At 46.5% G+C, this 15,287-nt stretch overlaps 1 protein-coding gene across 10 annotated transcripts in view; it reads right to left on the bottom strand.

The window, feature by feature from the left end:
* The window catches only part of CLIP1 (CAP-Gly domain containing linker protein 1), a 159,902-nt gene extending 153,592 nt beyond the window's left edge, over positions 1-6,310 (bottom strand). For 5 of the 10 annotated variants that reach the window (XM_053586960.1, XM_053586968.1, XM_053586970.1 and 2 more), the window contains exon 1: positions 6,135-6,268. The gene's annotated coding sequence lies outside the window, so the exon portion shown is untranslated. Of the gene's footprint in view, positions 1-5,275; positions 5,294-6,134 lie in introns of those variants that run through there. The other 5 variants (XM_053586959.1, XM_053586964.1, XM_053586969.1 and 2 more) reach the window with 3 other exon arrangements.
* Between the last annotated feature and the right edge of the window lie 8,977 nt (positions 6,311-15,287).

The following is a 15,287-nucleotide window of genomic DNA, read 5'->3' as shown; positions in this document are numbered from 1 at the left end:
GTAAAGATTAAAAAAAGCAAAGACTGGGCTCAGCACCTGTAGCTCAGCAGCTAGGGCACCAACTATACAGGAGCTGGCAAGTTCAAATCCAGCCCAGGCCTGCCAAACAACAATGACAACTACAACCAAAAAACGGCCGGGCGTTGTGCTGGGCACCTATAGCCCATCTACTTGGGAGACCAAGGCAGGGGAATCACTTAAGCCCAAGAGTTTCAGGTTGCTGTGAGCTGTGACACCACAGCACTCTACCCAGGGCAACTCCGTCTCAAAAAAAAAAAAAAGTAAAGATTGCTTTAAAACTGGTATATAAGAAAAAATAAACCAGAGAACCCTAAAATAAAACTTCACTGGAGGGCGGCACCTGTGGCTCAATCGGTAAGGCACTGGCCCCATATACCGAGGGTGGTGGGTTCAAACCCGGCCCCGGCCAAACTGCAACCAAAAAATAGCCGGGCGTTGTGGCAGGCGCCTGTAGTCCCAGCTACTTGGGAGGCTGAGGCAAGAGAATCGCTTAAGCCCAGGAGTTGGAGGTTGCTGTGAGCTGTGTGACGCCATGGCACTCTACCTGAGGGCCATAAAGTGAGACTCTGTCTCTACAAAAAAAAAAAAAAAAAAAAAACTTCACTGGAAAACATTTTCTAAAATCTAAATAGACTCTTAATACTACATTCTGAAGGTGACACCTAAGTTACATACATATTCATTACAACAGAAACTAATTATACAGTTTCATGTGATAGAAATACACTTTTTTCTAGTCACCCATGTGTAAAAGAAACTTAGTGGGGCGGCGCCTGTGGCTCAATCAGTAGGGCGCCGGCCCCATATACCGAGGGTGGTGGGTTCAAACCCGGCCCCGGCCAAACTGCAACCAAAAAATAGCCGGGCGTTGTGGCGGGCGCCTGTAGTCCCAGCTACTCGGGAGGCTGAGGCAAGAGAATCGCTTAAGCCCAGGAGTTGGAGGTTGCTGTGAGCTGTGTGAGGCCACGGCACTCTACCGAGGGGCATAAAGTGAGACTCTGTCTCTACAAAAAAAAAAAAAAAGAAAGAAACTTAGTGATATTTTTTTCCATTCAAGCTATTAAAAATTATCCTGATTGCAAAGCTTATTTATTTTATAGCCTGGAAAGGAAACATCTAAATAGGCTACTTCTTGCTTTAAGGTATTAGAACACAGTAAGAAGACATTATACAGGGTAAATCATTTAAAGAAAGGAGGCATGAGTTCAAACACCTTGATTAAAAGATTTTTAGGAGGGGGCCAAGTGCTGTGGCTCACGTCTGTAATCCTAGCACTTTGGGAGGCCAAGGCTGGTGGATTGCTTGAGCTCAGGAATTCGAGACCAGCCTCAGCCTGAGCAAGAGCAAGACCCCCGTCTCTATTAAAAATAGAAAAAACTAACCAGGCATTGTGGCAGGTGCCTGTAGTCCCAGTTACTTAGGAGGCTGAGGCAAGAAGTTCTCTTGAACCCAAGAGTTTGAGATTGCTATGAGATATGATGCCACAACATTCTACCCAGGGTGACACAGTAAGACTATGTCTCAAAAAAAAAAGAAAATTTTAGGAAAACCTTCCTAATATTTTTCATCTTTCCTAAAAAGAGCGGGAAATATGCCAAATATTTCAGTGTACCACTTGTGTAAAAGAAGAATCAGGGAGAAAAAAAATCATTAAATTTCTTTAACTTTATATATCAAACACAAATCTTGGATGATGTGCACCCTGAACATCTAGATCTTCAGGCCCTTAAATTCAGAGAAGATACTGTAAATCAAGGACTCAGTAATTTTAAGTGTAAAAAAGGGACAGAGTTAAATTGAGATCAAGCCAAGCTATAGACATAAGTAAGCAAAGGAGGAAAACAAATACCAAACTACTTAATTCAAATCAGAATTATTTTAGACTGTAGGGATATAGAAAACACTAGGGCAACAAAATGTCTGCCAGTAGCAGCCTTAGGATTCCTGCAAAGAAATAGACAAGAATACATTTCCCCAGGGAAGGAGATAACAGAGAAAGTTCCCAGCAGAGATTGTGTACCATGACTATTTCCTCTTTCCAAAGATTTTGCAAAGCATACTTTTAAGATTTTATTGCTGGACCACCATAAATAAACAATTAAAAAACAGACCCATCCTTGAGTTACTGCTAGAGGAATCTGTCCTCCTGGAAGTGCCAGATGGAAATTAAAAAAAAAAAAAAAAAAACCTCTTTACTAATTGTGGCCAAGATTCCTTGGTACTCGGTGCCAGAGCCAGGATATTAACCCAGATGTCCTGGCCAAATTCAAGGTTGGTTAATTACAGTCTGCCAACTTACCAACAATTAAAAAAAAGGCCTCCCTCTGTTCCCCTGATTGCAATCTGAAGAGGTCATTCTTCCTTGAAATTCTTGTATAGTACCATCAGTCAATATGCTTTCCTTTAAAAGTGCATTGTAACTCAAATACTGATTTAAAGCATATGGAGTCTTTGAGTTCCACCTACAGGGGAAACATATACTGTGTATATTCAAAATATATAAGACACTGTTATAGTTTAAAGCTTCTCTAAGCAGCTATCTAAAAAATTTATATCCAGGGTAATACAAACACTGCTTTCCAATTAATATTGAAAAGACTATATAAAGGTTTGTATTAAACACAGATTTTGAACCATTAAAACTTTTAACACTATAAAAGAGAGCTTTGCTATCAGAAGAACAATTCTGGAAAAAAGCCATATATGCAAATATCAGTTACAAGGCCTCCCAGGATTAAGCAAAGATCCTGAATAGATTTATACAAATAGGAAAGTATACACTCAGTTGCAAGACTGAACATCAAGTACTGGGCTGGCCTTTCTGCCAGCCACTAACTTGTGGTTCCATTGCCAAATATTCTGCACATTGCTTAAAATAACATAAACTGGGTTCAATTTGTAGCTCTGTATTCACTAGCTATGTGGCCTTTTGTGTAAGTTAGTGAAATTCTTTGAGCCTCAGTTTCCTCATTTTAACTTTATCTTCATCAAAATCATGAATAACATGGCATAAAATTATTCTGTACACTTTAGTATTTTTAAATATTTTAACAATTAAATATATTAAGCACTAGCTATAAGGCCTTAAAGTAACAGCAAGTGCAAGCTTCTCACCTTAGGAACTTTGTACTTGCTAATTCTTCTTCCTACTATACTCTTCCCTCTGAGATCTACATTCCCTCACTTCCTTTAGATATTTACTCAAAAGTCATGAGGTCTGGCCCAGTGCTCACAGAACAGTGGTTACAGCACCAGCCACATACACCGAGGATGACTGGTTCAAAACCAGCCTGGGTCAACTACACAACATGACAACTGCCAGGCGTTGTGGCAAGCACCTGTAGTCCCAGCTACTTGGGAGGCTAAAGGCAAGAGAATCGCTAAAGGAAGAAAAGAAAAAAAAAAATTTTTTTTAAATACTTAAAACTAAGATGAGTGAAAGCCAGTTGAGAACAAAATTAAAAAAAAAAAAAGTAAAGAAGAACTACAAGCTTGCCATGGCTAATAAACATTGCCTATTCTCCATATCAAAGAAAAACACACTTGACCTCCACCTCATTTTTTTTTTTTTCAGACAGTCTCATTTTGTCACCCTCAGTAGAGTGCTATAACATCATAGTTCACAGCAACCTCAAACGACTAGACTCAAGCGATTCTCTTGCCTCAGCTGCTCGAGTAGCTGGGACTACAGCCACCTGCCACAACACCCAGCTATTTTTAGAGATGGGGTCTTGCTCTGGCTCAGGCTAGTCTCGAACTCCTGAGCTCAGGCAATCCCACTGCCCTCAGCCTCCTAGACTGCTAGGATTACAAGCAGGTGGATTGCTTGAGCTCCGGAGTTCAAGATCAGCCTGAGGAAGAGCGAGACCCTGTCTCTACCAAAAACAGAAAAACTAGCCAGGCATTGCCGGGCCTGTAGTCCACCTACTCAGAAGGCTGAGGCAGGTAGATTGCTTGAGCCCAGAATTTGACATGGCTGTGAGCTATGATACCACGGCACTCTACCCAGGGCAACAGAGTGAGACTCTGTCTCAAAAAAAGAAAAAAAAGAAAGACAGAGAGAGAGAAAAAAAAGAAAAAGTAGCTAGGTGTTGTGGCAGGCAACTATAGTCCCAGCTACTTGGGAGGCTAAGGCAGAAGGACTGCTTGAATCCAGGAATTTGAGGTAGCTGTGAGCTAGGCTAAAGCCACAGCAACTCTAGCCTAGGCAACAGAGTGAGGCTCTGTCTGAAAAAAGAAAACAAAAAAAGAACTAGATTGGCTTTTGTTGTGCTCATGCACTATTTAGAACTCAAGTCATAAGTTTAAAAAAAAGAGAAGGGCAAAATCTTGATCTTTAAACAGAATACCTATGCAGGGTCCCACCCAGTTTTGGTTTCACCAGTTTGAACTAGGCCTACTGGGAAGCCAAAGATGTACTTAACATCTTTCTCTGCACCTCAAACACCCAGCACCAGCCCTTACCCAAGCAATCACCCAATTCCTTCACTTTAATAGAGGCCAGGCTTGCTCTTTGCCAGAGATTCCCTATACTTGTTTAAAAACACCTTAAGTCGGGTGGCGCCTGTGGCTCAAGGAGTAGGGCGCGGGTCCCATATGCCGGAGGTGGTGGGTTCGAACCTCAGCCCCGGCCAAAAACCACTAAATAAATAAATAAATAAATTCAAACCCTGGCATCACCACTTATTAGGTGTGTGATCCTTGGCAAGTAACTTGACCTTTCTGTGTTCCCTCTGTCAGTCGGGGACAATGATAGCACCCTCCCTGGACTGGGCTGATTAAATGAGATAAAACACATATCATACCCAGGGCCTGGCCACAGGAACCCCTCAAAATATGTTAATTGTTATTATCTACAGAGGGGAAAAAAATGTCTTAAGGCTAAGGAGACACATACCTGAGGATTCTGCAAAAGGTTATCATTAAACCTAAAAGTCAAACAGATTGCTCTCCTGACTCATAGATACTATCGTTAATAACAGTAAAAATTTAATAGCAACAACCAGAATCATAACCATAATGACAGCAGCAGCCACAACACTAACACAGAGCTCTCGCAGCCAGAAACTGTCCTAACCTAAAAGAGGAAGGAGAAGCAGGACTGCTGAATCACACACACACTCTCTCTCTCTCTCACACACATAATTACAGAATCTTCCCCACCCTCCTTTTTAAAAACAGTAATTGACTCTCAAGTTTTGCTAAAAACAGGTATCTAAATCCATTAAAGCCTTAATGTGTAATTTCTTCATACCAAAGAGGTGGGGCTATGAAGGGAGGGGGTGGTGCTCCGTTCCTGCCAGATGGAAAAGCCACATGAAACGGACAAACAGCCGGATTCAGGATTTACCCCCAAATCGAAATCAGATTTTTGAAGCCCAGAACCTCCAAATTCGGGGAACCTGAAGGCTCTGGTTTTAAAATAACCTCTAAGCAAGTGTCATCTGTCTTCCGAGCCAATCCCCCGCCGCTGTAGAAGGTTCGGGTTCCCCGGCAGCGGCGTTATTTCTGAAATCCGGGAGAGGTCTGGCCACCTCTAGGCTTCTACCGTCCCCAAGAATCACAGCCCCACTTGGGAGGAAAACAAAAGCCCGGCACGCCGGGGAGGCCACGGCCAGGGTGCCCTCCATGCCGGCTCCCGGCGCCGGCACCCAGGGCCTGAGGAATACTCAGGTGACGCGCGCGGCGCCCGGGGCAACAGGTCGTGCCCGGCCTCGGCCTTATGGGGCTCCGGCCGCCCCCAGCCGCCCTAGGGCCGTGGGAAGAAGAGAGGGGCGTTGGGGACAGCAGCGCCTGGGGCGGCGCAGGGGCAAGGAGTCCAAGCTCCATCTTGAGGCGGGCGGAGGAAGGGAAGGCCCGACTCCGCGCTGACAGGGCCGCGCACTTTTCCGGCTCACAGGGAGCACGCCAGGGACGCCTGGCCTCTGGGGCCGGCCACGCGGGGTTCTCAGGGTTCCCTTCAGGGCCGCCTGGGCGCGGGAGGCTCAACCCCCTTCCTGGACGCCGCGCCCCAGCCCCTAGCGGGTGACCTCGAGCAGGCCCTGGGGGACAGGAGGTGGGAAGGGGAGGAAGGGGCCGGAAAGGGGAGAGGGCTCGCGCCGCGCCCCGCTCACCGCCTCGGACGCCGCCAGTCGCCGCCACCTGCCCCACTGCAGCAGCAGCCGCCGAGGCCGCCGCCTCCTGCCTCCCAGCTCGTCTGCTCCGGGCGGGGGAGAGCGTGACGCGCCGCCGCCGCGGGGCCGGGCGGGCGCGCGCTGCCAAGAGAAGACGCCGCGCGGCTCCTCCCCGCGCTCCTCCGCCGCGCCCTCTCGCTCGCCCGCTCGCCTGCTCGCCCTCCTGCTCGGCCCCAGGGGTCCTCCAGCCCCCGGCCCGAACCCTCGCCGCCACCCCTTTGTCTGCCCCCACCGCGGTCCCGGGAGGCGAACCCCAGCCGAGCGCACCCGCAGCTCAGCCCTGGACCCTCAGGATCCCCGGGATGGGGAGCAAGGTGCGAGAGAGAGCCGAGAGGCCTCCTCCAAGGGGCTCCTCATCATTTTGCTTCTGCGAAGTGCTCCCAGAATTTGCACGTCACACCCGGTGGCTCCGTACAATCTTGACCACAGCTTGCTATTTGAGGCTGATTCATCTGTTTGCTCCCTCCCTTAACGCCAGACCAGGGTGAGAAATCCTTTGAAACAGGCTGGAAGGAGCTGCCCACAGCAGGTTAAGTTTGGGAAGGATCATCTTTGCCCTCTCCTCCCTCCAGGGAAAGACCGTGGATGAGCTCCCCACAGCCAGTTTAGCTTGAAAAGAACCATCTCTGCTCCCCCCTTCCTACCAGGAAAGAATGAAGGTTAAAAATTCTTTGAAACAAGCCCAGGGATTGCTCCGTTACTTAGAGAAAAACCTCTTTTATTCGCCTTGGCCGCTTGGACCGAAGCCCTGGTTAATGTCCCGTCTTCCTGCTTCCCCCCAGGGATCTCCTTTAAAAGCTTTTGAAAGGGGCTGCTCGGCGGAGTAGTAGGGGCGGCCAGCGTTGCACTCCTGCGGACCTCCTGGCAACCCCAAGAGCTGCAAACCCCAGGAGTTTGCAGCTGTCAGGAGAGCCCAGGTTTTCAAAGCGACTCGGTGGTGGATAAGAGGGCCCAGGGCTTCCTTCTCCTAGGCAGAAGAGAATAATCAGGAGGGTGACCTCTCTCACCCCTTACTGACCTTTACTCAAACCACAGTGCTGCCGAGACCAACCAACACGCACCCACAGAACAGGAGGAGGAAAATGCATTGGAAATACAGGAAGTTCCAAACGAAGTAAATTTGTCTCCTGGCCTCTCCCCTCAATTCATTTCTGAAATCACACCAAATGCTTTTACCTAATTCGACATGGCCCTAACTTATAAGCTGCAAGGTCAGGTGGTGGTAGCACCCTTGAAATCAAATATTCATACCCTAATCTGAAATGCACACCTCATCCCCTTATCTGAACACTTTTTTCCACTCTAGTAAGTAACCTATGGAATCCTTGATTCCCTATGAGGCAACAACCACTGGTAATGGTAAGCCACAACTGTTAACACTGTGCTTTACTGTTCTCCTTCACTCATTTTCCTGAGCCTACCTTTATTAAAATTATCCATCATGGGGCAGCACCTGTGGCTCAGTGAGTAGGTGCCAGCCCCATATGCTGAGGGTGGCAGGTTCAAACCCAGCCCCTGCCAAACTGCAACAACAACAACAACAACAAAATAGCCGGGTGTTGTGGCAGGCGCCTGTAGTCCCAGCTGCTCGGGAGGCTGAGGCAAGAGAATCTCGTAAGCCCAAGAGTTAGAGGTTGCTATGAGCCATGTGACACCACGGCACTCTACCGAGGGCGGTACAGTGAGACTCTGTCTCTACAAAAAAAAATTATCCATCATGGAACTCTGGCATTAATTTTTTTTGTTGTTTTTTGATAGGGTCTCAGTATGTTGCCCTCGGTAGAGTGCTATGGCATAACAACTCACAGCAGTCTCAAACTCTTGGGCTTAAGAGGTTCTCTTGCCTCCGCCTCTCAAGTAGCTGGACTACAGGCGCCCTCCACAATGCCAGGCTATTTTTTTGTTGTAGTTGTCATTGCTGTTTGGCAAGTTCAAACCTGCCAGCCCCCGTTTGTATGTGTGTGGCCAGTGCCCTAATCACTGAGCTACAGGCACCAAGCCTTTGGCTTTTTTATTTTTTAGAGACAGAGTCTCACTTTGTCACCCTCAGTAGAGTGCGGTGGCATCACACAGCTCACAGCAACCTCCAACTCTTGGGCTTAGGCGATTCCCTTGCCTCAGCCTCCAGAGTAGCCAGGACTACAGGCACCCGCCACAACACCTGGCTATTTTTTTATTGCAATTTGGCTAGGGCAGGGTTCGAATCCGCCACTCTCGTATATGGGGCCAGAGCCCTGCCCACTAAGCCACAGGTACCTCCTGGCTTTTTTTTTTTTTTAATAGTCTCATGGGCAGCGCCTGTTACTCAGTGGTTAGGGCGCTGGCCACATACACTCAAGCTGGCGGTTTGAGCCAGGCCCAGGCCAGCTAAACAATAATGACAACTACAACAAAAAAATAGCCAGGCATTGTGGTGGGCACCTGTAGTCTCAGCTACTTGGGAGGCTGAGGCAAGAGAACCACTTAAGCCCAAGAGTTTGAGGTTGCTGTGAGCTGTCACGTCATAGCACCCTACCATGGGCAACACAGTGAGACTCTCAAAAAAAAAAAAAAAAAAGGACAGTCTCACTGTGTTGCCAGGGACATCAGCCTGAAGTTACTAGCTCATAGTAACTTCAAACTCCTGGGCTGAAATGATCCTTCTGCCTTAGCCTCCAAAGTACCTGGGACTATAGGAACTCGCCACCACACCGTCAGTATTTGGTAGATCAGTTCTCGCCCTGGCTCAGGCTGGTCTCAAACTCCTGAACTCAAATGATTCTTCTCCGTTCAGCCTCAGAATGCTAGGATTACAGGAGGTGATTAACTTTGACTTTTTAAAAATATCACATTGCAGGGCGGCGCCTGTGGCTCAGTTGGTATGGCCCCGGCCCCATATACCGAGGGTGGCGGGTTCAAACCCGGCCCCGGCCAAACTGCAGCCAAAAAATAGCCGGGCATTGTGGCGGGAGCCTGAAGTCCCAGCTACTCGGGAGGCTGAGGCAAGAGAATCGCTTAAGCCCAGGAGTTGGAGGTTGCTGTGAGCTGTGTGAGGCCATGGCACTCTACCGAGGGCCATAAAGTGAGACTCTGTCTCCACAAAAAAAAAAAAAAAAATCACATTGCAATACTACATATTTACCTTGACTATGGAGTTTTTTTTTGCTCCCTTTAATTGTGTGGTGAAGGCCTAGTCTCTGTACTACTACCACGGCATTAACTCTGCTCCATCCCAGGCTGCCTAGTGTTAGAACTAAGGTGTTAGGATCCTCCTTCAAAATAACTCCTGGGCTGGGCCCCCATAGCTCAGTGTTTAGGGCACTGGCCACATGCTCTGGGGCTGGTGGGTTTTAACCCACCCTGAATTAAACAAACAAACAAAAATAGCTGGGCGTTGTGGTGGGTGCCTATATTGAGGTTGCTGTGAGCTATGATGCCATGGCACTTACCCAGGACACCAGAGTGAGACTCTGTCTCAAAAAAGAAAAAATATTAACTCCTTCTTGTACATCGTGGTAACTACAGTTAATATCAATATATTATAATATGTACTTAATAACTGAGTAGATTTTAAGGCTCGGAGCTTGTAGCTCAGTGAGTAGGGCACTGGCCACATACACTGAAGCTGGTGGGTTCGAGCCCAGTCCAGGCCTCCTAAACAACAATGACAACTGCAACCAAAAAGTAGCCAGGCGTTGTGGCAGGTGCCTGTAGTCCCAGCTACTTGGGAGGCTGAGGCAAGAGAATTACTGAGCCCAAAAGTTTGAGGTTGCTGTGAGCTGTGAAGCCTCAGCACTCTACTAAGGGCGACATAATGAGACTCTGTCTCAAAAAAAAAAAGAGTAGATTTTAAGTGTTCTCACCACAAAAATATAAGTACGTGAGGTAGTGACACATTTGAAATAGTTCTATTTAGCCATTTGATAATGTATACATATATCAAAACATCATGTGGTAAACATAAATATATACAATTAAATATTAATTAACACTGCCCCCAAATTAACTTCTAAGCAATAGGCCGTCACTTATTTATGTTTAGAGACAAGGTCTCTCTATGTTGCCCAGACCAGAATGCAGTTCACAGGTGTGATTGTGCCCACCACAGCCTGGAACTCTCCTGGGCTCCAGCAATCCTTCTGCCTCAGCCTCCTGAGTAGCTGAGTATACAGTTGTGCACCACTGAGCCCAGCTAGTCCTTTGTAAAGGAAGACTTTATAGAAATTCATTTTCACTATGCCATTTTTGAAATTGTATCCACTTTTATTAGCATTGTTTCAGAAATCAGAGTCAAATTGATTTCATTCACTCAACAAATGTTAATATTTTCTGAAGTTTCGACAAGTCCCAGGCATAATTCCAGGTCCTGGAGGTACAACAATGAAGGTCAAACCCCTATTCTCAAACCATTGACTTATGTTGACTGGCTTAGTAAATCGAGGCTAGGTAATCATCATTCCAGGAACTCTCTGGATTTTAAGCCCAAGCTGAGCATAATGCTCCTTGTCAATTTCCTTTCAGCTCTACTAAAAATTTAGGGAAAGAGGGCTAAGGTGCCAGCCACATACACCTGAGCTAGCAGGTTTAAATCCAGCCCAGGCCTGCCAAACAACAATGACGGCTGCAACCAAAAATTAGCCGGGCATTGTGGCAGGTGCCTGTAGTCCCAGCTATTTGGGAGGCGGAGGCAGGAGAATCACCTAAGGCCAGGAGTTGGAGGTTGCTGTGAGCTGTGTGAGGCCACGGCACTCTACCGAGGGCCATAAAGTGAGACTCTGTCTCTACAAAAAAAATAATAATAATAATAAAATAAAATAAAAAAGTGACCCAAAAGGGAGACAGATTCTTTTTTTTTTTTTTTTTTTTGTAGAGACAGAGTCTCACTTTATTGCCCTCGGTAGAGTGCCGTGGCCTCACACAGCTCACAGCAACCTCCAACTCCTGGGCTTAGGCTATTCTCCTGCTTCAGCCTCCCGAGTAGCTGGGACTACAGGCGCCCGCCACAACGCTCGGCTGTCTTTTTGTTGCAGTTTGGCCGGGGCTGGGTTTGAACCCGCCACCCTCGGCATATGGGGCCGGTGCCCTGCTCACTGAGCCACAGGTGCCGCCCAGGGAGACAGATTCTTAAAATGCAAAGAAAGAAAACTTAAAAATAAATCCCCCAAAACATTAAGAAGCCTGCATTGACTATTTTGGATCAAAAATTAATCTTTTCACTGAATCCAATTAAGACCACCATATGCAGTTTATACAAACAATACTGATGGTAATGGTTCCACAGAATTTTTTTTTTTTTTTTTTGTAGAGACAGAGTCTCACTTTATGGCCCTCAGTAGAGTGCCGTGACATCACACAGCTCACAGCAACCTCCAACTCCTGGGCTTAAGCGATTCTCCTGCCTCAGCCTCCCAAGTAGCTGGGACTATAGGCGCCCGCCACAACGCCCAGCTATTTTTTGGTTGCAGTTCACCCGGGGCCGGGTTTGAACCCGCCACCCTTGGTATATGGGGCTGGCGCCTTACCGACTGAGCCACAGGCGCTGCCCTCCACAGAATTTTTTAAAAAAGAAAAATGATGGACAGTGCCTGTGGCTCCGTGGCTAGGGCACTGGCCCCATATACAGAAGACGGCGGGTTAAAACCCAGCCCCGGCCAAACTGCAACAAAAGATAGACAGGTGTCATGGTGGGCACCTGTAATCCCAGCTACTTGGGAGGCTGAGGCAAGAGAATTGCCTAAGCCCAGGAGTTGGAGGTTGCTGTGAGCTGTGATGCCATGGCACTCTACTGAGGGCGATAAGATAAGACTCTGTCTCTAAAAAGAAAAAAATAAAATAAAAAGAAAAATGATGAAAGAATGACAAACTACTAAATTTAAATTCATACAACCACTTGTCAAAGAGAACCATCTTGTGACAACAAAAGGCACATTGTACACATTCAGTTAACAAAGAATAGTATCAATAGAGCACCATGGCTCCGTGATGTAAACTGTACTTAGGGCCTTCTAAATAGACTAGTGCTTTGAGTGCATGCAGTTTCATGATGAGGGGGTTGAACAAGCTCACTTGTAAAGTTCCAACCACAAACATTTTTAAGATACTGTGACTTGTATCCAGTAAAACAAAACATTTGTGAAATCAGGGGTTGATGCAATAGTTCTAATCTAATTCAACAAATATTTGTTGAGTACATGGAAAATTGAGTCTATCTTCAGCAGAAATCAAGCAGACTCAAACTAATGCATGCACCCACATGTTCACAGCAACAATAGCCACAATAGCAAAAGATGGAAACAACCCAAATGTCCATCCACTGATGAATGAATAAACAAACTATAATATATACATGTAATGGAACATTACTCCACCATAAAAATAAAGTACAGGTATATGTTACAGCCTCAAAAATATTATGTGACATAACAGGTCACATATTATCTGATTCCATTTATATGAAATGTCCAGAATAGGAAAATCCATAGAGACAGACAGCAGATGAATGGTTGTCAGGGATTGGGGGAGAAAGGAGTTAAGTGCGACTTCTTAGCATCTACAGGGTGTAGGGGAGGGTGCTCCTTTCGGGGTGATGAAAATGTTTTGAGTGGAGCCAGAACATGGTGGCTCACACCTGTAATCTTAGCTCTATGGGAGGCTGAGGCAAGTGGATTACTTGAACTCAGTACTTCAAGACCAGCCTGAGCAAGAGTGAGACACCATCTCATTAAAAACAGAAAAACTAGGGTGGTGCCTGTGGCTCAACAGGGTAGGGTGCCGGGCCCATATGCCAGAGGTGGCGGGTTCAAACCTAGCCCTGGCCAAAACTGCACAAAAAAAAAAGGAAAAACTAACCAGGCATCGTGGCAGGCACCTGTTTTCCCAGCTACATAGGAGGTTGAGGCAGGAGGATCTCTTGAGCCCAAGAGTTTGAGTTGTTATAAGCTATGACACCAGGGCACTCTACCCAAGGCAACAGAGTGAGATACTGTCTCAAAAAAATAAAATAAAAAAATAAATAGTTTGGGCCAGGTACAGTAGCTCACACCTGTAATCCTAGCACTCAGGGAGGCCAAGGCAGGTGGATTGATTGCCTGAGGTAACGAGTTAGAGAACAACCTCAGCAAGAGGGAGACACCATCTAAAAAATAGCTGGGCATTTTGTGGTAGGCACCTCTAATCCCAGCTACTTGGGAGGCTGAAGCAAGAGAATCGCTTAAGCCCAAGAATTTGAGGTTGCTGTGAGCTATGACCCCATGCACCTTCATGCATTCTATCAAGGGTGACATAGTGAGACTCTGTCTCAAAAAAAAGAAAGAAAATTTTAAAATTAGCCAGGCATGGTGGTACATATAGATGTCTGTAGTCCCTTCTGAGAAACCGATTCTCAGGAGGCTGAAGCAGGAGGATCACTACTGGAGCCCAGGAATTCAAAGGCTGCAATGAGCTATAATCAGGCCACTGAACTCCAGCCTAGGCAACTAAGTAAGAACTTTTTTTTCTTTTCTTGTGCAGTTTTTGGCCTGGGCTGGGTTTGAACCCACCACCTCCGGCATATGGGGCTGGCGCCCTACTCCTTTGGGCCACAGGCACCGCCCCCTGAGAGCCTATCTTTTATAAAAATGTGATACAATCCTCAATCCTACATCCTAGAGGTACTAGATAGTTTTTCATTAATTTCAATTAAAAAATAATAATTAAAAAGTATACATGGCGGCACCTGTGGCTCAAGGAGTAGGGCGCCGGTCCCATATGCTGGAAGTGGCGTGTTCAAACCCAGCCCCGGCCAAAAATCACACACACAAAAAAAAAGTATACATAATTCAGCTCGGCACCTGTAACTCAACAGTTAGGATGCCGCCACATATACTGAGGCTGGTGGGTTTGAACCCGGCCCAGGCCTGCTAAACAACAATGACAATTGCAACAAAAAATAGCCGTGTGTTGGGGCAGCGCCTGTGGCTCAGTAGGTAGGGCGCTGGCCCCATATGCCGAGGGCGATGGGTTCAAACCCGGCCCCTGCCAAACTCCAACAAAAAAATAGCCGGGCATTGTGGTGGGAGCCTGTAGTACCAGCTACTTGGGAGGTTGAGGCAAGAGAATCGCCTAAACTCAGGAGTTGGAGGTTGCTGTGAGCTGTGATGCCACAGCACTCTACTGAGGGTGACAAAGTGAGACTCTGTCTCTACCAAAAAAAAAAAAAAAATAGCCGGGTGTTGTGGCAGGCACCTGTAGTCTCATCTATTTGAGAGGCTGAGCCAAAAGAATCACTTAAGCCTGAGAGTTTGAGGTTGCTATGAGCTATGATGCCATCGCACTCTACTGAGGGTGATAAAGTGAGACTCTGTCTCAAAAAAAAAAAAAGTATATATGTATGTATATATATATATATATATATATGTAATTTGAAATTAACTACTTTGTTAAGCTCCTTAGTGGTAAGTTAACTTCACTAAACTTCATGCATCACACTCAGTGTGAGTGTATGTGTGTGTGTTCCTGGACATATCTTTATTACATGTAAAAAAGGCCAACTAGACATACTTAAAATAAAATTATGGTTATCAATGAAACTTGTGTTGGGATTTCCTGGGGAAAATATATATATTACATAAAAAAAAAAAGAAAGTGAAAAAGTGTACATAATATGCTGTGTTTAAAAAAAATACTCAATGGGCGGTGCCTGTTGGGTGGGGCACCAGACCCATATACCAAGGGTGGCAGGTTCAAGCCCAGCCCCGGCCAAACTGCAACAAAAAAATAGCCAGGCATTGTGGCAGGTGCCTGTAGTCCCAGCTACTGGGGAGGCTGAGGCAGGAGAGTCCCCTAGGCCCAGGAGTTGGAGGTTTCTGTAAGCTGTGTGACACCATGGCACTCTACCAAGGGCAATGAAGTGAGACTGTCTCTACAAAAAAAGTGTACATAATATGCTATGTTTTAAAAAAAATACTAGGGTAGCACCTGTGGCTCGAAGGAGTAGGGTGCCAGCCCCATCGCGGGAGGTGGTGGGTTCAAGCCTGGCCCTAGCCCCCCCCAAAAAAAACTGCAAAATAAATAAAATACTCATCAGGTGGTGCCTGTGGCTCAGTGAGTAGGGCGCCAGCCCCATATACCGAGGGT

Source organism: Nycticebus coucang, chromosome 4 (genome assembly GCF_027406575.1).
Source record: "Nycticebus coucang isolate mNycCou1 chromosome 4, mNycCou1.pri, whole genome shotgun sequence".
In the NCBI taxonomy this organism is placed as follows: Eukaryota; Metazoa; Chordata; class Mammalia; order Primates; family Lorisidae; genus Nycticebus; species Nycticebus coucang.
Note: the sequence above shows the minus strand (reverse complement) of the source record. Positions and strands in the feature narration are given on the sequence as shown.